Source organism: Mesocricetus auratus, unplaced genomic scaffold (genome assembly GCF_017639785.1).
Source record: "Mesocricetus auratus isolate SY011 unplaced genomic scaffold, BCM_Maur_2.0 Super-Scaffold_100014, whole genome shotgun sequence".
Taxonomy (NCBI): Eukaryota; Metazoa; Chordata; class Mammalia; order Rodentia; family Cricetidae; genus Mesocricetus; species Mesocricetus auratus.
In genome coordinates this window covers 746,677-770,503 of record NW_024429197.1, presented here as the reverse complement: position 1 = coordinate 770,503, position 23,827 = coordinate 746,677, and the positions used below count along the sequence as shown (strand labels likewise).

The 23,827-nt window shown below is 45.4% G+C and overlaps 1 protein-coding gene across 3 annotated transcripts in view; it reads right to left on the bottom strand.

Annotated features, from left to right (window-relative positions):
• Kazn (kazrin, periplakin interacting protein) overlaps positions 1-23,827 on the bottom strand; it is a 981,286-nt gene that overhangs the window by 644,557 nt on the left and 312,902 nt on the right. The window lies entirely within an intron of this gene.

Sequence of the window (23,827 nt, the reverse complement as noted above, 5' to 3'; positions counted from 1 at the left end):
AGCCTGATTATTATTCTATGAAAGGAAAACACAGATGGGCTTCGCTCAGGAGGACCAGGAGGCAATACTGAGACAGCTTATTGTGCCTCCAGCCCCCAGTCCTTTGCCTTGCAAACCCCTTTACTCTATTAGCTACCTGGAGAACAGATAAACTCACTAGTCTGACCTCCATCCAAGCAAGGGAAGGTGAGAGTTCCAAGGAGAAGTCACAGAAGCAGCCTGCAACTTCCTGCGAGGGGATGCTCTGGCCCCTCGCCTCTAGGACACCCCATTCTGACAGCACCATGCATTATATTCCTGGCTGAAACCTCCTGAGAGGTCCTGAGGTGGCTGCGGTTGTCAAGGCCACCTCACCAATGTAAAGGAAGCTTGGGCTCCTGGGATATCAGCGAAGACTCTGGGATAGATGGATGCTCTGAATGCTGACCTGACTTCCATACTGAGATGGCCCTGTGGGCTGCGGGTAGGCTGCCTGGGGCTCCTGTTTCTTGGTAATAAGGTCTCCAAGCAAGAGTGTCTGGAGCTCAGAGGCTCCCATGGCTGCGCGGAGAGGGGTATCTGAGTCTTAGGAGAAATTAGATCATCCTATGCAGTGTGAGTTCCCAAAGTGGCAAAGCTACATGGTAATACTCATGCAAAGCTGATGGTTAAACACACCGGGGCAGCAGGTGCTTATGAGAAAGACGATTCATTCATGTAGCACAAGCAGACCCCTGGCCTAAGCCATGTGTCTCAGGTGGGAATTATAATAATGGGTGATTTTCTATCTCTGTCTGAAGCTCTTTCCATGGAAGTAGGGCTGACCCTATTTTAAAGACCAAGAGGTCACCTGTATCTGTCCCACCTAGGAATGGCATCACAATCAGTGGTTCCAGATAATTATCTGCAAAGGAAGTGGTACCTGGGACAGAGCAGGGCAGGGGAGGTATCCAAACTATATTATTAAGGTATCAAACACAGGTTTCCTGGGCTGGCATTTTAGCTCAGCTGGCAAAAATGCTTGTTTAGAGTGCAGTGCACAAAGCCCTGGATTTGATCTCTAGCAACACATAAACCAGGCATGATGGCACCTGCCTGTAATCCCAGCACAGAGAGGATGGGGACAGAAAGATAAGATGTTCAAGGTTATCCCTGGCCACATAGAGAGTTCAAGACCAGCCTGGGTTACATGACCACACACACACACAGAGAGAGAGAGAGAGAGAGAGAGAGAGAGAGAGAGAGAGAGAGAGAGAGAGAGAGAGAGAGAGAGAGAGAGAGAGAGAGAGAGAGAGTCAAATATGAGGTGCAAGGAGGGGGAGAATTACAGGTGGGGATTAGGGCCCTGGAACCAGGACCATTAACTCTTCATCCAACTTTTCCTCAAATAGCTCCATGGCCCAGAAAGCTGACACAACCAGCTACCTTTAGAGAAACTATGCTCACTGGACTAGTTCCCGGGGGCTGTCCATGGGACTCCAGGGCTCCCACAGGCACCATGACAGTGGGACCAGGTCTCTGTCATTTACTTCTTGATTGCCTGTACCAAGCTCCTCACTTGGTTATGGAGGCATTCGGTCAACATTGCTCGAATTAAGATGACACAGAGGCCCTCAGAATGTACTTAGGCACCCCTGATACAGAGGAAATGCCAGGGGAAAGAAAAGGAAGGGATATCTATCTATGTTCCAGAAGGTTCCAGCCCTGGGTGAAATGCATTATGTGGACTGTTTGGAAACCCAGGTGGTAAGATTTAGGAGAGAGACTGTGGTGTAGGAGCTGGCACTGAGCTACAGGTGTGGGGGCCCCCCGGTACCTTGGACCTTACTGTGTGCCTTAAAGGGACTCAAAATAACCTCACTTCATAACTGCCACCTAGCACGCTGGGGCCCATGTTTCCAGCCCTATTGACTTGTTTCCACTGCCTGTGACCCTGAGTCATACCATATGAAGACATCCCTGAGATGGGTCTCAGTTCTCAGAGGCACGAAAGTTCCCTTGTTTTCAGGAGTCCTGCGGCACGCCTGGAAGCTGGCTCACATGTGTGCAGAACCATCCCCTGCAGCTGCCACTGATTAAAAACTGCATGTGTGCGTCACAGCTGCCTTCATCCTCCGGGCTCAGCAGAGAAGAGAAAGAGGCGCTGGAAAGAGGCACATAGTGTTCTGAGGGTGCCTCAGGGCAATGGCTCCTGGGCTTACACTGGACTGGAGGGGGGCCTTGGTACAAAGCATGGCATTGCATTAACAAGTCAGAGATCATTCCAGAAATACACAGTGATGCTGAGTTTTTGTGCCTTTGAAAAATTTTGGTTTCAAGGTCAAGTGGGACCAAATTGGCTCAGAGCTTGGCTTGCAGTGTCTCCTCTGCATCATGACCACACACTGCCCCTGAGCTTGGGCAGGTTGATTGCTTCTGTGTGGTGTCCTTGCACACACGATCCTGGCATACGTGGGTTGCCATCTCACTTAACGAATAGCATGGGCTTCCTAGAGTCATAGTAGGAAGCGTGGTGATCAGGATGGCTCCAACCACAGATGTGTGTGACCTTACTTGGAGGTTAGATGCCCATGAGCAAAGTCACACAGGGGTCCTTGCTGTAAAGGTATAAGAGTGAATATGCCCATACCTCTCCACCATGGTGGTTGGTCTCTGATGGTTGGTCAGCCATCTTTGGTGTTTCTTTCAGATCTATGCCATTGCCTTCAGATGGCTGCCTCCCCAGAGGCTGGCTGTATCCAAACTTCTTTTTCATGCAAAGCTATCGGCTACATAAGTTGGAGCCCACCACTCTACCATGCCCTTCTGTTAAAAAGTGACAGCTGTCATGACCCTGTTTCCAAAGAAGGTCCTATCCTATGACCTTGGGGTTGGGACATAAGACATCTGAACCAGAGGGACACAACTGTACCCTGATATTGACTCACCTCCTAGACCCTTTTTGCCAGCAGCAGAGGACATTTGACGTTCATCCGTCACCACAGTTCTGTAGTTCTCATTGCAATCTCACTACTGCTGGGTTAAGGTTTATTTATCTCCCCATGATACCTGCTTTCTTCCTGGGTAGTCCCAATGCCCAGAACACTGCTCCACATGCAGCAAACAATCTGTAGATATTTATTGAGTGACTAGAAGTACATTTCGTGTCTCAAAGATGGCTAAGACACTGGTATCAATATTGTGATCACAAAAAAACCTTTTTTTTCATACCCAGAGTCACAGTCATTGGACCAAGGTACTAGATGCATACCTGTGGATCTTGTAGTATATTGTGGATCCTGACAGCACCTAATTAACAGATGCCAAGGCCCTTCTGACTCTCCGTCTTAAAACGGTGCCGGCTCTGATGAGACTAGTGAAGTATGAGCCTGCTGGCTACGGATGTAACTGTGTTGGCAGAGAGGCCCTGTGATGTCTTGTTACCTACTTCCACTGGCTAGAGACTGCCCCCAAAGCAGCAGTTCTCAGCCTTCCTAATACCGCGACCCTTCAATACACTTCCTCGTGCTGTGGTGATCCCCAGCCATAAAATTATTTTCATTGCTACCACATAACTCTAATTTTGCTACAGTTATGAATCATAATGTAAATGTCTGTGTTTTCTGGTGGTCTTAGGTGACCCCCATGAAAGGGTCATTCGACCCCCAAAGGGGTCAGGATCCACAGGTTGAGAACCACTGTCCTAAAGATTCCACAGGCACTCAAGGCTCTGAACCATCTGGGAGCAAGCTACCAGAGAATGGTATCTGTGCGGGGGATGGGGGCATTTTAGATTTAAATTTTAACACTGCCTGATAATGTAAATATGAAGGTAGAAAGGGAAAGTATCTCTTGCCCTATATGTCCATGTTTCCCTGGGAAAGGAACATTAGTTTAAAAATGTCCGAGCCCTTCTCCAATAGTAATTTCATGATTGACTACATACATATTAAAGCATTTGAATATAGCATATTTTGTATTTTCACTTCACAATTTCTAAGGTTTATTCTGTTTTTAATTATGTGTGTAACTATCTGGAGAGACTTGTGGAGGGTGTCAGATTCTCTGAATATGGATTTACAGGTGCTTATGAGTCACCTAAATTGGGTGCTGGGAATTGAATTCAGGTCCTTAGCAAGAGCAGTGGGCCCTCTTAACTGCTGAGCCATCTCCAGCCTTTATATTAAAACTCTTAAAATTAGAGTTACATAGTGCCTGGCAGTTAGTTCAAAATAACTTAGTGGGGGCGATGAGTATACGTTAAGATGAAATGAGATGGACCATGAGGGAGCAATAAGCTGAGAGAATGTCTAATGAAATCCTTTACATGACTTCTTCTAACTCTGTATGTGCCTGTGAAAAGTAATTTCAGTGTCACACATGGCATGTGGCCATGTTTAAAAAAATAAACATTATCTCTGAGGAACACACACTGATATATTTATGTATGAAATGATATATGTCTAGGATTTGCTACCTAATTCTCGAGTTTGTCATTATCAAGAGACAATGAAACTCACCGTATTGTCCATTCTTGAAGCTGTGAAATGGACATGTGGGGGACTTTCTATTATTTCCTTCTATTTTTGTTTGTTTGAAATTTTCATAATAGAAACTTTAATATAGAAAACAGAAAAAGATGAATTGCTTCCTAAAGCCTACTTTATAAATCTACTAGAGTGCTCACAGCCAAGGCAGACAAAGACGACATGCCAGTAAGGAAAGGCATAGGGTAATCACACTGACGGACGTATGCACAGAAGTCCTGAATCAAAACTGAATGAAATTCTGCAAATTCAGCTCAGCAATGTGCATAAATACAATGTAAAAGAGGAATGAAAGGTTGGTTCAGCGTTAGAAAATAATTGATGTATATTATAGATTGAGCTGGATTCTGTCCTTCCAAAAGCTACTGAAGTCCTAAGCCCCAGGGTCCACGTGTAGGATATTATTTGGGAATCAGTTATTTACAGACTGTCACCCTAAAGCACGACTGTGAAGGAGGACCTTATACAACAGTTATCCTTGAAAACAGAGGGAAAGTACAGAAAGGGCGACATGACGACATGGGTCCAAATAGCCCTCTATGAGTTGAGATGACCCTAGTCTCTGTCAGTTAACAAAGCTAACTAGTATGCCCACATACAAGCCAGGCTTGGAATTATTACTTACAATAATTTTAATATCTTTATATAAAATAATGGTTGACTGAGAGTTCAGAGAACCAAGCCCAAGAACCTACCCCCTTGCTATAGTTTGGATATATAATGTTCCTGCTGGCTTGTATGTTTGCTTGGTTTTGGGTTTTTGTTTTGTTTTGTTTGTTTGTTTGTTTTGTTTTGTTTTGTGGCAGGCTTTCTCTGTGTAACAATCCTGACTGTCCTGGAACTCAATTTACAGACCAGGCTGGACTTGAAGTCACAGACATCCACCTGCTTCTGCCTCCCAAGTACTGGGATTAAAGGTGTGTGCCACCACTGCCCAGCTAGATGTTTTAATTTAGTCTCCAGATGGTGGTGCATTTTCGGGAGACTGTGGACATTTTGGAGCAGAAGGCATGGCTGGCAAATTGGGTCACTACTGGCAGGCTTTTGAGGGACATAGTCTGGCCCTGCCTCTGATCCAAGCTCTTTATTTCTATCAAGATATCAGAAGCTACTGCCTCACAAGGCCACTGCCATGGATGAAGCTGCAGCCACTGATGGAGCTGCAGCCATTGATGGAGAAGTTACCATGGGGGGAGCTGTCTTGGCTGTCATGGCTTTCCTGCAATTATGAACTGCAGCTTCTGAGACCATAATAAAAAATATGAACCCTTCCTGCTTCCAGGTGCTTCTATCAGGTATCTGGGTACAGCAATGAGAAAAGCACCTGAGGCTGGCCCCATAAAGCCTGCTTACTCTCTTTGCAAACATCATTGCTTTCCAGTGCTTAGTAAAGGCTGGGCGATATGTCCCTGCCTGGGTGCACCAGCTAGGTAATCACGATGCTCTGGCAGCGTTGTCCACAGAAGCTCTGCCAGGAATAAACATACTATGATATACTAAACAATGAATTCTAAAGAACTGCAAAGGAATAGCCTTGGATGGATGTGTGTGTGTGTGTGTGTGTGTGTGTGTGTGTGTGTGTGTATGAATCTCAAATACATAATATAGATCAATCAGTAGCAAAAGGCATAAAAGTATAATTTCATTGACATAAATGTTAAAATCAGGTATAACTAAATAATGTGCTATTAGAAAACACACGCACACACATACACACACACACACACACACACACACACACAAAGTATTAACCCTAAGGCTCTTCTGTACATTAAAAATCATCTGGAAGGGTTTTTATAATCCTATTCCTGGGTTTCTCCCAGAGTTTTTGACTAAGTACATGTGAGAGTGGGGGCTGAGAATCTGTGCCTCCAACAAGTGTCTAGGTGGTTCTGATGCACCTGGCCCATGGATTGTGCTCTGAGGATCACTGCTATAATGTAACACATCGGACTGATACATGTGGAGTACTGGATTGCAGTACCCAGTTGAGGGAGGGAGGTGACTAGGAAAGAGTACAAAAAGATTTCAAAATATCAATGACACAGGGACTGAGGAGATGTCCCAGTGATAAAGCACTTGCCATGCAAACATGGGGACCTGAGTTTGGATCCATAGCACCCGTGTAAAAGCCGTGAGTGCTTTGGTCTTTCTTTGCTTCCAGCCCTTAGGAAGTGAAGACAAGGGATGCCAGGGACAAGCTGACTAACTGGACTAGTTGAATGGGAAAATCCCTGGTTCAGAGAGAGACCTTGCCTCATTTCATGAAGTAGAGAGCAATTGAAAAAGATACTTGATATCAAACTCTCTCACACACACACACACACACACACACACACACACACACACCAAAAATCTTAAAACTTACTGCTTAAGATGTATGTTTGCATGGCAGTTGGTACTATGAAAACAATTTAAAATTTAATGAAGCAAAACAGTAAGGGGTCCCATATGACCCTCCTATTACCTCCTTTCTCTTTGGTGAATCATCTCCTAGCCTTAAAACATTGAAGCCAGAGCAAAAGAAGAAAATCAAGAGAAGAGAGTAAGTGGATCACTTGCTGAGTTCCATCTAGACTCCACCTGGAGCTCTCACCTATGGCTCCTGACCTCATTGCAATTCATACACATTCACCCTGTTTTGAAGATTAGGAAAAGGAATAAAGAGAGAAGGAGCTAACTCAAGACATCATGGCTTATATATGATGGAGTTACATTTTCAACCCAGGTTAAGTCTACTTTTAGTATTGTATTTCAGTTTTCTGTTAGTATAACAAAATACCCAAGGCTGGTACACCATAAAGAAGACACCAGACTAGACGGCTCAGCTGTTAAGAGTGTTTGCAGTTCTTGCAGAGGACCCAAGTTTGGGTCTCAGCACTGATATTAGTGTGCTCATAAATGCCTATCATTCCAGTTCCAGGGAATACAATGCCCTCTTCTGGCCTCCATGGGCACCTTAACACACCCAGGCACAGACACACACAAAAAGACATATGTGAAAATAAACACTTAAGTGTTTAATAAGTCACGTAAGTGGAAATAAAATAAATCTTAAACTAAAATCAAATTCTCAAACCTCAAGCCAAGGGATTCTAATAGACTTGTACAGTTGAGACAACCCAGTTTTCTGGGTATGCATAAATACATGCACAATCAGGACTATTTTTCCAGGTCACAGAAGCCAGCAGAACTTCATGATCATTGGTCCACTTGACTTTGCATGCCTTTGAATGAAGACCAATGAGAGTTTAAGAATGTGTCCGTTTAAGGTGGGGCAGAGGCAAAACTGAGGGTGGTGTATGTTAAAATGTTCTCAGCAAGACAAGTCAGTAATCTAGAAATTCAAGACATTAAAGATGGAGGTGACGTTGACAGGGGAGCTATTTGTCCCATCATGTACAAAATATCAAACAAAAAAGTCCCTCTTAAAAGAGTTATAATTAGACACATGCAAACATCTATTTCATTGCATTTTGCATTTTCAGAAATTATTCATCCCAAGGCAATGTTTGTAGCTCAAAATCCCTGTCCTTTCTCCATGTTCAAAGGCAGGCAACAAAGTGCTGTGAATCACATTGGGTGACACAGCTTTTGTGTATGCTAGCACGGGTGTGTGAGGAAGGGAGGCATGAATAGGAAAGGCAGCCCTCCAGCCCTCCCAGATGGGACAACTTCATTCGATGGCAGCAGGAGATGGCTTTTGACATGACTACAGAATGAGTTCTTTATAATTTGCATTTTTAAAGATCTGTTTCTTCTACCTAAGTGCTTCTACTTGGCAGGTCCCTTTCTCTGAGGCCAGAGAGAATAATACAAACACTTCTGAAGCTTTCAGAGTTTGACAAAGGAACTGTTTCCAAAGAGGTAATCTCGGCTGTAAGGATGATGAAGAGGGGACAGAGGAGGGACTGCATGTACCAGTGAGATGACCTAAGGAAAGGAAGAAGGCTGGGAACTCTTGGTCCTTGAGATGGAGAGTATTGAAGAGTATTTTTGTTCCTCTATAAAACTTTATAACATTTATTTTGCTTTGCATTATGTGCCGAGCTTTTGGTGTAAGTTGTATATTGTCTTAGTTTGGGTTTCTATTGCTGTGAAGAGACACCATGACCACAGCAGCTCTTATAAAGGAAAACACTTAATTGGGGCTGGCTTACAGTTTCAGCGGTTTAGTCCCTTGTCATAGTAGTGGGAAAACATGATGGCACACAGGCAGACATGATGCTGGAGAAGGAGCTAAGAGTTCTTCTTCTTGATCCACATGCAACAGAAGGAGTCACTATGTATCACACCAGGCATAGCTTGGGTGTATGAGACCACAAAGCCTGTCCCTACAATGACACACTTCCTCCAACAAGGCTACGCCTCCTAATAGTGCCACCCCCTGTGGGCCAAGCGTTCAAGCACCTGAGTCTATAAGGGTCGTACCTATTCAAACCACCACATTCTACTCCCTGACCCCCATAGACTTGTAGCATAATTCAGAAATGCATTCAGTTCAACTATAAGAGTTCCCATAGTCTATAACAGTCTCAAACTTGTTTAAAAGCCCAAAGTTCAAAGTCTCCGCTGAGACTCACCCAATCTCTTAACTATAATACTCAGTAAAATCAAATAAAATAAAAAAAGCAGATCACATACTCCCAACATATAATGGCACATCACCATTCCTGAACTACAGGTAGCAGAAGGAGACTGTGTGCCACACTGGGCATAGCTTGAGCGTATGAGACCTCAAAGGCCACCTCCATGGTGATGCTGGTGATGCACTACCTCTAATAAGGCCACATCTTCTAATAGTGCCACTCCCTATAGGCCAAGCATTCAAATGCAAGAGTCTATTGCAGGGTGAAGGGAAGTGGGGATTCCTATTTAAACCACCACATATCCTTTTAAGTAAATGATAATCAGATATATTCTACAGCCTCATTCTTCTATTGCTGAGAAAGATGGCTGGATGTTGGGAGAGACACTGACTTTAGGTTTCCTCAAGAGTTGATGGTAACTACAAGACCAGTCTGAATCACGTGGTCTTTTGGATCAGTTGCTTTGGTCAGGGATATTGTGCTGGCATGACTGAAAAATGTCCCTCATATGCTCAGGCATTTGATCTCTTGGTCCTTCATTGGTGGCACTGCTTGGGGGAGTTTATTGGTGGTGCAGCCTTCCTTAAAGAAGCATGCCACTTTGCTCTCCCTGCCTCATGTTTGTGGTTGAAGATGTGATCTTTCAGCTTCCTGTTCCAGCTATCTGCTACCATGCCTTCCCCATTATTCCAGACTCTCCCTCTGGAGCATCAAGTCAAATTAAACTCTGTGTTCCATAAGTTGCTTTTGGTCATGGTGTTTTATTGATCACAACAACAGAAAAGTAACTAATACACCTGGTTCTGCATAAACAGTTGCCAGTCAGCCCCATTCCAGCACTGTGGGGGAGCAAAGTGGAGAAAGGGGCTGTTTCCAGGGCAGTGAGGCCGTGCCATCACCAGAACAAGGATGAGCCACAGCTGCCGGACTGGTGCTCTTCAGAGCTCCCTTTACAACTCCAGCTCTGGAATCCTGAACCCCTTGTGTGTGATTTTTTTTCACAGCCATTCTTTGTTGAAGGCTAACTATAACTACAACATGGCAATGTAATAGTGAACTCTCTCTAGAGACAGAATATATATATATATATGTACATATATATATATATATATATTTGTAGGCTCCAAAGGATGCTGTAACGATAGGCAACACACAATTACTGAAAGTAAAACTAAGTATTTATTGTAGAAATTACTCACAAGATACCAAACAAGCAACCCAGATGAGCCAAGCAGTTTTCCGCTGCCAAACCGGAAGCTGAACTCCGGGAAAAGAGACCGAGACTTCCTGTGTGCTGTCTTTTATACCTTCCCCCGTAATACCCCCTAGCCATGCCCAAAAGTGGGCCTGGCTAGTGACGTAGTTCCGCCTACGTACATATACGTCTTTACGTCCAGCCGTATACGTCTTTAGTCCTGCCTAAAGTGGGTGTGGTTAGCGGTGTGGTAAACCGCCCTTTTATTACCTCATCTGTATGCGCCTCTAGTAAGTCACATGTTTAATAGCGGCATACAGACTTCCTCCTACATATATTCCTTTGGGTGATCAAAGAATTCTGTGACTCATGGTTTCATTTCTTTTTTAGAAAGATTGCCTGAATTATGGATAATTACATCTATAAATGAATGAAAATGCTAGCTAGGCCTTTCTTATTAGAAGCAAGATGCAAAGGCCATGAGCATAATTATTGTGAATATGTGTATGATGGATGTGTGCAGGTATAATAGGTGCCCAGATCTTAACATAATTAACGCCATGTTGTTGGCACCACTCCAATCTTAGAACCCAGCTCATAGGTCCCAATACCTTTCAAAACAGGAACAAAAGCCTTCAAGGATCTGGTCCATAGTTCCAGGGTCCAGAAAAGTCACAGATTGAACTGTGTCTTCCAGCCCTCTAAAATGATTTCAAAGACTTAAGTCCTAAGTTCTAGTCCCTTGTGTCTCAGTGGGTAGCTGTATTGGAGACATGGAGACATTGCTAAAATTCCTTCCCTGAGTGGTGGGAGGATGTAAGCACCCTCTGTTCTACTTCCACACAAATCCCACTGACTAACCAAAGTTTGATGCCATCACAGGTAACTCTGGGAACCAATGAAACAAGTGGGCTTACTTACAGAGCCCCAATGAGGGGATCCTGACAAGAACATGAGGGACCCCAAAGCTTCTGCCCTGGGAAATCCTCAGCCTTTACAGACTATCCTTCCCCATGGCCACGTAGATGGAGCCCCCTTCTCCTAATCTTACCTACCTCTACACTGTAGCACCTTCCCTAGGTCCCAGGGCCACCTACAGTTAGGGCGGCTGGTACTTCAGGTGACCCCCCTGCCCAACACCTCATTCTTCTCTGAGGGAATCTCACAGACAGGGGAGGAGGCACAGCTGGTCACAGGAAGGTGTCCACAGGTCAGATGGCAGTGGCTCACAACAGGGTGCTTTAAACCCAAGGTAAGACAAGGTCACTAGAGGAGATTAATTCATGACTGGTGACATCAGTGGAGGCTATTGGGATACAGGACACAGGGGGATGCTGTGGACAGACACATGGAGAAGACGCCATTCCCTAGCTAGGCACAAAGCCTTGAATGGTAATAGCCTGCTGGCCTCCAGCCTCCAGCCTGGGAGAAAATGGACTTCTGTGTTGTATACTCCAGTCTGTGGGACTTTGTTCTCTCAGTCTTGGCAACTTAACCCAATAGCTAATCCTTCCTCAGAGCACAGTGATGGGGCTTTGGTCCTTACAGGCTAAAACTCATTTTCTTGGCTAACTAAGACACTATTCAACTAGACAGTGTGCAGCTGAAGATATAACCAGGGGGAAAAGAGAGAGACAGGGACAGAGAAGAAGATAGGGAGAGATAGATACAGAGGAGACACACACACACAGAGAGAGAGAGAGAGAGAGAGAGAGAGAGAGAGAGAGAGAGAGAGAGAGAGAGAGAGAGAGAGAGAGACGTAGAAAATGTAAGACAGCATTGAAGGGATGATGGGACTAGCTTTGTGTCTCCTATTATCCAGGAAAAAACAGGGACATTGAGGGATGAGAAAAAATAAAGAGCCTGTGCAGAATCATGGCATTAAGAAGCTCACTGAAGGCACACAGTAAACACATTTTGAGTCCCCACACTGAATTTTTTATCAGCTGGTTTCTGTGGACATGTCAGCTGATGGAAATGGTGCATCTGTGGTAGGAGAGAATTCCTCACAGAGGAAGGGGGTAGCACTCCTCTTGAGAATGGATTATGAGGCAGGGGTACTGATGTCGGTATATAATCAGTCCTCACAAGAATCTTATCAAATTCAAATTCATTTATATAGCACCTACTAGAAAGATTTGAGGCTTAGGGAAGTGGAGGATTTGGCCTACATGACTGATGATTCCAGAAGCTGGGTTGGGATGCAGCTCTGTAGGATACCACACCTCTGTGGTTTTACTTTCTTTTTAAAGAATAATTTAATTAATTTTATTTTATGTGTATTGGTATGAGGGTGTCAGATTCCCTGGAACTGACTTAGAGACAGTTGTGAGCTGCCATGTGGGTTCTGGGAATTGAACCTGGGTCCTTCCAGAGGGTAGTCAGTGCTCTTAACCACTGAGCCATTTCCCCAACCCCTGTGGCTTTACTTTCTAACAGTCGTCTTTGTTCTCTCTGTCATGATACAGCTTCATTGGCCTAGAGCTGCCTCTTTCTCTAGCTTCCTCCAACGGTGCTGGAGTGGGGCTGCCTACCACTGTCTGTGCAATGCTGGGAAGTCACACTCTGACCAAAGTTACTGAGCAGAAACAAACTCTTGCTTCAAGCTACTCCCACCGTCAGTAACACCAACATCAGTGGTATTGAGGGAAAGGTTCAGAGCCAACGTCTTTTCCATCACCCAACTTACTTTCCCCAAATAGCTGGCATGGAGTACCCCAGGACAGCCTCTGCTGAAGGGAAACAGCCATTTCCAAGATCTTGTCCACTGTTTCCTCAGCATCTGCCCTGTTGCCTACCCTAAAGATAATTTTCTTCAATTATCCCCCACCATATCTATGCATAACTTCTTACAATACTTCTCCATACAGTTCTGTTATATTTTTCCTCATCCCCCTTTCCTTGCCCTGAACCACATGATTTATGACTGTCCCCCAACTCTAGACTCTTGTTTCTGCTCTTTTCTCCCAGTCCAGCCTTCTCTCCGTTCCCCAGTAGGGTATTACCAGCTCACTAACTGTTGAGTCTGTACTTTGTACCAAAGTCTACATTCCTCTTTCATTTGTAAAAATCAATTTTAAAAAGTTTTAAGATGTGTATGTATGTATGTATGCATGTGTGTATGTATGTATGTATGTGTGGTGTGTTTATATATGCATGCACACTTGGGTGCCTTTAGGGACCAGAGGTTGACATCGGGTGTCTTCCTCAATCCTTCTCCATCTTTTAAAGGGATTTTTAAAATTAATTTTATTTCATGTATACGAGTGTTTTGCCTGGATATGTCCGTGTATCACGTGTGTGTTTAATGTCTACAGCACTCATAAGAAGTGGTCAGGCATAAGGAGCAGTCATAAGGAGTTGTGGGCGGTTATGAACCACCAAGTGGGTTCTGGGAAACAAACACAGTCCTCTGCAAGAATAGCAAGAATTCCTAACTACAGAATCATCTCTCCAGCCCCTCCTGCTTAGTGAGACAGGGTCTCTTGCTCCACCTGGAGCTTGCAGCATCAGCCACACTGGCTGGTGAAGGAGTTCCAGGAATCCACCTATACCCTGCTCCCCAGTGTCTGAATCACAATGGTTTTGTGTTGGGCTTTGATATGGTGTTAGGGATAAAGCTCAATTTCCCATGTTTGCACGGCAAACCCTGCACTAACCGAGTCATCTTCCAGGCCCTGTTAAGATATGTTCTTTATCACAAATGGTTCCTCCTCCTGGATTTTAAGTCAGGACTTTGCTATATAACCCAGGTTGACCTTGAACTCACAGTGCTCTCACCTCTGGTGCCCATGTGCTGGGATCCTAGGCCTGTGACACCATGCTCATCTGGCTAGATTGCTCTAAGTCAGCTGTTCACAACTCATCACATCAAGGCAGTCTTCTGGATCTTGCCTCACAGTCCTCCCTCGGGGAGTCTTTCCCGCACTGTGTCCTCCTGTACCGCTCTATTTCATGAAAATGCAATCCCAGTCACATTTACATGCTGTGACCCATCAGAGGGCATTGAAATCGCAACCAGTTTCCATGCCATGTGGCAATGTCAATTCCATTCAGAATGCAGAAGGAGATGGACACAGAGACAACCAACCAAGCCAAATCAAAGACTCACTGACAATAACATCTTCTTATGAATTGTATTGTCATAACAGGCAGAGGCAGCTCCGGTCTCCAGCCCAATTATTTGTGCTTTGACATATTGAGAAACATTGAAAACACTTCCATTTGCTCTCAGCTCCTTAATGGCTGCAAGCCTGAGAGATAAGCTTAGACTGGCTTCCCGGTACTCTTTGAGAAATGATAGAAGTTGCTTTTTTTAAATTAAGGTGGCAACACCATTGATAATTTAAACATTGCAGGCATTCTGAAGTGCTGTGATTTGTAACACTGGTTTTAATTAATGCCTGCAACCCGGTTGTGAAAATGGGGACCTGTAATTTGTGAGTTACAGTAACTGCTAGTGTTTATTAACCTGGCAGGTCAAATTCCAGTTTCATGGTCTTAGATACACATATATATCATCGGCCTATTAAACTTCAAGTTGAAAGGTGATGGGAACATGGAGCAATCACCCACAGGAAATATGCCACCCCTGAGAACAGAGGTGAAAGATTAACTCCTTCCTTCCCGCACCAGCCGGTGAATCTCCTCTCTTCTGCACCAAGGAAGCTATTATTGTGGTGTTAGCCTTCTCATCGCTCACAAAACTGGATTACAGAAAAGTTGAAAGGTTTCTTCCACACTGTTAACTTCCATCCATACCCTTGAGGGACTGGCTGGTCCCCATGTGCAGTTTTCCAGCGGGACCTGGGGTATGACGAGAACAGCACAAACCCCAAACTTGGCACTTTACACAGGGTCAGCAGACATCCTGAAAACCTCCTTCCATACACGCACTAAGCATACATTCCCAAATGTAGGACCAGAGTGTCCCGGATTCTCTCGTATATTGCAGGAGCAGAGCCTAATCTGGACATGTAATTCATCTGTTTCATACACGAAGCATGCAGGTATCAGAGCAAGTGAGCCACCCCAGTCACTCAAGTGCTATTTTTAACTTCACTTTGGCCAAGGAATATCATTGGAGAAATGTTTCTTCCCATGGCTGTAATGGTGGGAAGGCTTTTGTGGTATGGCTGTTATGAGCTGATAGTTTATTCAGAGTTTCAGTGATGGAGCTAGGCACAGCACCATGCCATTTGTTCACAGATAAGGAGGAGGGCTCAGGTATGGGTATCAGATGTCAATCAACCATCCAGGGTTCTTGTGGACAGGTGCATGAGTGGCCGAGACATTGTCACAAATGACGTGTGACCTAATCCAGAGGTCAGAAGGCTTCTGTAAGGATGTGCTCTTGGGTCTGTTACCCATTTCCCTGAGAACTTGGGTTTGACATCCTCGTTTTAGAAATGGGTTTGGTCACGCTATTCAGAAGGCTGTTGTAGTGAGTGGATACATTATCTGGGTTACTTTGTCATGACTCACGGTGCTCATGAATGGCCACAAGCAGCACCAGTCAAGATGTACCTGTGACTGCCAGACAAGCGCTCTCTGAACCTCATGGCTTCCCACTGAGCACCCCACCCCTCCCCCAGAATATCACTGTCTTGTGACTACAGTGCTGCTGAACCTTACTTATCCTACAAGGATCTTCACAGACCCACGTGTAGCTGTAGAAAAAGAGAAGAATAAATATCTTTACCTATCCCCCTGGCAACAATATGATAGCTAATGGCTAACTGTGGTACCTTTGGGATCCTGATCCCATGGGAAGAAGAAATGCCATTCAAAAAGTATAGAAATTGTCAATCTGCCCAGGGCAATTAAGGCTGTACAAACATGGCAGCATGTCTTGGACTAACTTTGTCTTTGTCTTCAAATCATGGAGATAGATAAATCTATATGAAATGACTGATCCTATTTTATCATAAAGAAACAGTGTGACCCTGCTAACCTGCGTCTGTGTGGCACAACAGCAATGCCAGTGGAGTCTTCAAGTAATTGTGTCTTGGTTGCACAGTGCAGTCCAATATCCCTAGTAGGTGTAGGTAAAGGTACATCAAGTTATAACTATCCATCATATCTGTTTGTTCATATATGCCCATCCATCCATCCATCCATCCATCCATCCACCCTCCCATCCACCTGTCCATCATGGGACACTGAGAAAAAAGATTCAGCTCACATCAGGCAAGGGCATAACTCAAACATGGTACCTTCATTGCAAAAGAAGCAACATTGCAGGTGGAGGCCAAGCCAGATAAATGTCAATCAGGAACACTTTGTATCCATTCCCTTGGAGAGTCCTGTCACTTGTTGCCCTCAGACTGAGACTGATTCACTCACTAAGAGACAGAGGGAAAATTAAGGAAGAAGCTTATCACCACCTGCTGTGGCTCTAACTAGAGAGGGTCCCCTCCCTGTCTTCCGAACAGGTGTCCTGAGTTCTGGTCCTGTTTGGGTCACAGTGTCAGCATCTTTGGTGGATTAATTAATTGCTCTCAGCATCTGTTCCTAAAACACAAGGATGCTATGGGGGCATGGGAAATAGAATTGGGTTATTTGGAGAAAAGCTGCAGCTGCCACACCAAGGATCCTATTTCAGATTCTCTGGCAGACTCCATGAAGTGCTTGTCTGCTCAACATGCTGGGGTCAGGCACTTCAGAAGGAAACACCCTGCTGACAATACCAGGTGGTGCTCTGGGGACTCAGATGAACTTGAGGTAGTGGCAGAAGGGTATCAGTTCCCCTGCATTTGTCACTGCTGTGTGTCTTGCTGTGTCTTGGGCTTCCCCTCCCCTTCAAGTCTGCAGAAATCCTGCCCACACCTGTGACAGACATGATGACACACAGGTAATAGAGCAATCCTGGTATCTTCTCCCCAGAGCCAAGCCATCACAAGCAATTAACTAAGCCAGTACCAGAGCATCAGCATGTGTGAGCCTGTAAGGGTTTACCATACAGCCACAGAGCTCTCTTCGGCCACCATAACACACTGAACTCTTCTTCTACTTTGGGCCGCCTCCTTCTCTTAAATCTGCTCATTTAAAATCACAAGTGGCCTCTGGGATGCTGCCTGGGGCAAAATTCAACTCTATGCTTTGTATGGGAAAGAAAGCATTAGCTGAACGGAAATGATCAGTGTGAATCAGGCCTGGGGAGAGCATTAAAGCTCCATGAAGATAAAATACTGTTGTGCCAGCACAGTCCCCTGCTGATCACTCAGCCAGCAACTTTCCTCCATTGAGATGTCTTTGATGGTTAATTATGAGTGTCAGCTTCATGTTATTTAGGACGATCATGGAAACAAACCTCTGGGCATGTCTGGGAGGGGCTTTCTAGATTGGGTTAACTGAAACAGGAATGTGGGTGACTCTACCCTATGGACCAAATAAGAAGGAAAAAGAGACTTGGACACCAGCATTCCTCTCTCTGCTTCTTGGCCTTCGATGCAGCATGACCAGCGAGCAGCCTCATACTCCTTGCCCAGCTCCATCTGTACATGATAAACTGCACCCCAGAACTGTGAGCCAAAGTAGCCCCTTCATTCCTTAGGTTGTTTTGGTCAGGTGTTTTGTTGAGGAAGTGACCATTTGAGGCAGTGGCAGTGACAACTTAATCCTTGATTTTAACAATATGCTACAGTGTTGATGGCCAGCAACTGGTGGGCTGCCACTCAGCGTGGCCAACACACAACTCAGTGATTTTCATGGTGAATCAGCCTTGCTGATGAAGAAAAAGAAGATGGTAGCACGGGACTAGGGCTGGCTCAGTGGTAGAGCACCTGCCTAGCATGTACAAGTCTAGGGCGGAGGGGCATGATCATGGGGTTGACGGAGGGAGAAGAGGGAGAGGAAAGGAAAGAAAATGAAATGGGAGGGAAAGGAAAAGCAGAAAGAGAGGGGAGGATAGAGAAATACACTCACAGAGAGAATGTGAATAAAGGAGAGAGACAGAGGAGAGAGGGGGAGAGAGAGAGGAGAAAGAGAGGGGGAGAGAGGGAGGGGAAAGAGGGAGGGGGAGAGAGGAGAGGAAGGGGGAGAAAGGGGAGAGAGAGACAGAGAAGGAGAGACAGAGAAGAGAGGAGAGAGAGAGAGACAGAGAGAGGGAGGGAAGGAGGGAGGGAGGGACGGAGGGAGAGAGAGAGAGAGAGAGAGAGATTGTCTATTATCTAAAATACTAGGAATAAAAAGTTTGGGACTAGGGTGGTGGTAAACTATTTGTACCTTACATATGTAGCTAAATTTTATGTGTTTTTTTCCATAATTTTGTGCATGAACCTAAGTTTTGTAGAATGGAATTTTCCTTATGGTGGCATGTCTGTGTACAAAAGGCTTTGGGTTTTATAAGCTTGTCAGGTTAGGAAGGCTGCTCAGTTCCTAGTGATGCATGCCAAGGGGTCTCTAAAAGGCAATGTGTCACATGAGCTCTGTCAGCTACATATCCTTACAGTGCAACCCAGGAATTCCGTCAGCACTTCTACAACATCAAGTGACTAGTTCGGCTTTCCGTTAGCTTTAGCCTTTTTTTTGCCAACCTCTGCTTTCCTAGCTGCCTCCTACTCCCCTTAGCAACAATCTCTATACCCAGAGGCCATCCTCAGACTCCAGCCAGAGTCTTCCTGGCTGCCATGGTGACAGGAGACCCTCCTGTTGCCAGAGTTGGATCAGAACGAATGGAATGAGTGTAATGTGTTTGTCAACCATCAGCAGGCTCCGCCCCCGCAATTATCCCATCTAATTAGATTAGGAGCTGACAGCTGAGAGCACGCCCTTGTGACATTTCAGTTTGCCATATGAAAATGAAGAGCAAACAACTCGGCTTGTTTACTTCATTTAAACCCAGATCTTTTGAGTTGTTGCAGGAACCGATTTTGGTAATTAGCCATCGTTTATAGTGTTGCACGGTTTTGTCTCTCTGTGCAGCATACAACAGACGAAGCCATGTAATAAGGGTTATTGGAAGGTGGCTTGAGAAAACTTGGGTCCTAAATGTCTTTAAAGGTCTTGGCAAATGCTTAGGGATGCAGATTCCTTTCTAATCTTAGAGAAGAGAAACCAAAGCTAAAGGCTGGAGAGACAGCCTTAATGTTTGTTGAGTAAGCATTAGGACCCAAGTTGAAACATTGGCATGGCTGCATGTGCCTGTAACCCCAGAACTGTGGAGGCAGAGACAGCAGGGTCATCGAAGCTTTCTGGCTGACACCCTAGCTCTGGGTTCCACGAGACACCTTGTCTCAAGAGATAATGGCAGAGAGTTAAAGAACAGGAAAGGAAACATGACATCCTCTGCTGGCTGCCATATATGCATGGATGTGTGTATCTGCATGTACATACTACACAGAGAGACAGAGAGAAAGACAGAGAGAGAAACAATCAAGCTGTAAATGGTCATCATGGTGTTTGAATGTGTTCACATAGTTGAAAACACACATACACACAGACATACACAAACACACACATGCACATGTACACTCACACCTGCCACAATATTAAAAACCAACCCACCATCACACAGAAGGGCTTTTATGCATCTGAGGGCTACACAGAGGTGGTTGAGGTGGCAGTAAATTTCCACCCCGACTCTAAAGAGGAGTGAAAGACCCCCTCCTCACAGCCATTCTCAGCTCTAGCTACAAGCCGGCTGCTACCAAAGATGCTGTTATGACTTCTTGTACCAACGGAGGAACGATTTACAGCGTGCCCAAGCCGTCTTACAAGAGATAGCTTGAGGAACGGCTCTCAGGAAGGCTTGTATTTCTTAGTACGAACAGTTTTGAACAATAAATTTGAACAGGAGGCTTAACAACGTTTTTGAACAGAGATTGAGAGTGGTTTTATCACGGGGGTCCTTCCAGGATTAAATGACACTGGACAGCAGCCAAGGCAGCAACCTATCTTCTGCTACTGAATTCTGTAGTCTAAAATAGGAGGGCTACAATATGCCCCTTGAGCAGAATTTACTGAGCTAAGTAAGTGGGGGTGGCTGGGGTGTATGGTTAACACATGGTGAACCCTAAACTTTGAAACTACAAAAGCCGCACAGAGTGGGCTGCAATCCCATGGTGGGTGTCTACCAGGAAGACTCTCAAGAGCATCAACTCAACCCAAACCAACTTCTGCTGTTAAAGAGCCTGGAAGTCATCCTAGAGTCACAACATCCCCAGACAGTGATGGACAGGTGGCTCTTGACGCATGTCATATTTTTAGGGAACAGGGTGGGTGTCTAGGGGTGGGTGACAGATTCTCATCTGGCATGGCCATTACTTTAGCTATGCACTGTGCTGTTGTCCTTAATGTTAATTGTGTGTGTGTGTGCACACGTGTGCAGGTGCAAGTGCTGCACAGGCATGTGAGTGTGTGAGTGTGTGAGTGTGTGAGTGTGTGGGTGTGTGAGTGTGTGGGTGTGTGGGTGTGTGAGTGTGTGGGTGTGTGAGTGTGTGAGTGTGTGAGTGTGTGGGTGTGTGGGTGTGTGGGTGTGTGGGTGTGTGGGTGTGTGAGTGTGTGGGTGTGTGAGTGTGTGAGTGTGTGAGTGTGTGAGTGTGTGAGTGTGTGGGTGTGTGAGTGTGTGAGTGTGTGGGTGTGTGGGTGTGTGAGTGTGTGAGTGTGTGAGTGTGTGGGTGTGGGTGTGTGCACACACATGAGAGGGGGGCATGAGATTGAGTGACATTGGGTTCCTTCCTCAATCACTTCTCTACCTTATATATCTTTAAGTTTTATTTTATTTTATGTCTGTAGGTGTTCAACCTGCTTATATGCCTTGTACCATGTGTGTCTGGTGCCCTCAGAGGCCATAAAAATGTGTTAGATGCCCTGGAAGTAGAGTTATAGATGGTTGTGGGTGCTAAGAATTGAATGTAGGTCCTCTGGAAGAGCAGTAAGTACTCTTAACCACTGAGTCATCTCTTCAGCCCTACTTAGTTTTTAAGACAGGGTCTCTCTCTGAATCCAAAGCTCACAGTGGGCCACCCTGTCCAGATTTAGTTTGGTGGTGTGAGTGGGGTGGATCTGGAGATTGAACACAGGTCCTCACACCTGCATGACAGCTGCTTTATGGTCTGAGGCTCCCAGGCCCTGCTGGAGAGTCTTCAAAAGCAGCTCAACTTCTTTCTTCTCTGATGAAAATTAAAGTTTTAAAATTCGCATTAAAGGTTTGACGTGTTCATTATATTCATTTCTAAAACTTGGAGGGTTTTTTTTATATTTTAGTTCTTGTTGAGACAGGGTCCCACTCTATAGCCTTGGCTGGGCTGGAGCTTGCTATGTAGACTGAGCTGGCCTTCATCTCATAGAAATCTGTGGGGGGATGTCCTTCTTTATACTGTGAATATATGTTTCTCTTATTGGTTGATGAATAAAGCTGTTTCAGTCAACGGACAGTAGCCAGGCAGGAAACATAGGCAGGGCTACCAGACTAGCAGTAGTCACAAGAGTGAGATGCCATGTAGCCACCAAAGGAGTAACATGCTGGAGCATTACAGGTAAGCCACAGCCTCGTGGCAATATATAATTTACTAGAAATTGGTTAATAATTAAGAGAGAGCTAGCCAATAATAATCCTGAGCCAATGGCCAGTTTTTAATTATTATAAACCTCAGTATGTTTATTTGGAACTAAACATCAGTGGGACTTGGTAGGACAGAAACACCATCAACAAAAATCCACCTGCCTTTGCCTCTGATGTGTGCATGAGAACACATACACACACACACACACACACACAGAGAGAGAGAGAGAGAGAGAGAGAGAGAGAGAAATAGATGCATGCACACATACACAGCTATTAAACCTTAGTGTTCTTTCTAATTGTGCCCTAAAATATGGCATGTGCCAATGGCTACCTCTCTGTCACCATCCAGGGGTGTAGTGACTCTAATATGACTTTCAGACACTTTAAGAGCAGAAGTTGGTTTGGGTTGAGTTGAAGCTCCTGAGACCCTTTCTAGTAGTTTCCAGAATGTCTCAAGCAAGGAAAGAGGGAGACAGGAGTGGCCACACCATGACACCAGACAATACACAAGAATGGCTTGTTGAACCCCCAGGGTTGAGTGTTATAGGAAATTGTTATACAGAGAGGGTGACCTTAGAGGAATAGCTCTGAGACTCAGGGAGCCACTGAAGGGATAAGGTCTTCTACCCCAAAAGGTCAAAGCAAATTCAAACAACATCTCCTCCAGCATTTCCAGAAGGGCGGGGTACCCAAGTGGAGAAAGAGCATAGGGGAGGTTCACACAGCCAATTTGTGACTGAGAAAATAATCCACTGTGGGCTCAGTCCAGTCTCGTGTCTTGACTTAGTACCTGGGTGGTCACCAGAAGGATCAAGGAACAAGGAGGTGGGAACTTCCCATGACAATTCAAGTCAGGAGCAGCTGACTGGATCAGAAACATCCTGTCTGTTGGCCATAGGCCAAGACCTTGGACTAAAGTATTTTACCCTTAGCACCTACTCAAGAGGGGAATGCTTGTGCCAGCCTCATGCCATTCCTGGGGAAACTGAGTCACAGCAGGGAGGCAGCACCAGTCCAAGGTCAGGTTTCTTTGTAGCGAGTGGCAGATTCAGGATTTGAACTCAGAAAGCCCCAAACCTACCAGATCTTCTCAAATGAGTTTTTACATGGGGCTCCTAAATGATGTCAAGAAAAAGCTTATGCACACTTCTACAAGATGTCTTTATGCCCAGCGACATAAAGATATGATGTACAAGCACTCACTTTGTGCTCACGTATGAAAGACCCTTGTGGGTCTAATCACACTATTTGTGCCAGCCAGAGGCACATATCTAAGGGACCATGTGCCTCATCCCAATTCAAACTGCTCACTTGGCTAGCTGTGTGACTTGTGACCATGGCCAATCTTCCAAGCCTCGTCCGTAAAGCAAGGCAGTGAGAGTACCAATCTTAACAGTGTGAGATGTGGGTTGAGGTAGTCACTGTATTCATCGTTTGTCAGCAATGAGTGGCAGAAGCTGACCAAGGGAATGTGCCTGGCAGAGAAGTCTGGTTCCTTGCAGCTCGCTGTGTCCTTGATACCCGAGGTCAGGCCTGCTTCAGATGGATCCTGACATCTCCACTCATCTGGGAACTTGGTCTTGGTTCTACACAGCCCTCTCCAGCTCACTTTGCTCCAGCCATGCTGGCCACCTGATCGTCAGTGTTTCTGCCTCAGGATGTTTGCTTGCTATCCTGTCTGCCTTTTGCAAACCATCGGTGGCTTCCTTGCCGTGCCCACACTGTGCTCAAGTGCCCAGGTCTACTTCCCTCCCGTGTAGCCATCCATGCTCTCAGAGCACTTCCTCATTGGGCATTCTGCATATTTCCCCCTTTTTCTGACTGCCAGCCCCCTCCATAGCTCTGGTCAATGAGGAATAGGTCTTTGTCTATGTTGTTCAAGCTGTGTCCTGCGCTTCTACAACAGCGCCCACGCATCTCAGGACCCCCGTGCATGCATGCGAAATGAAACGTGCATGGTTCTGTCCAGCCAGAAGGACCACTGACTTCAGCAGCTGAGGAACCAGAAGCAGCAGGAAACACAAGGGGA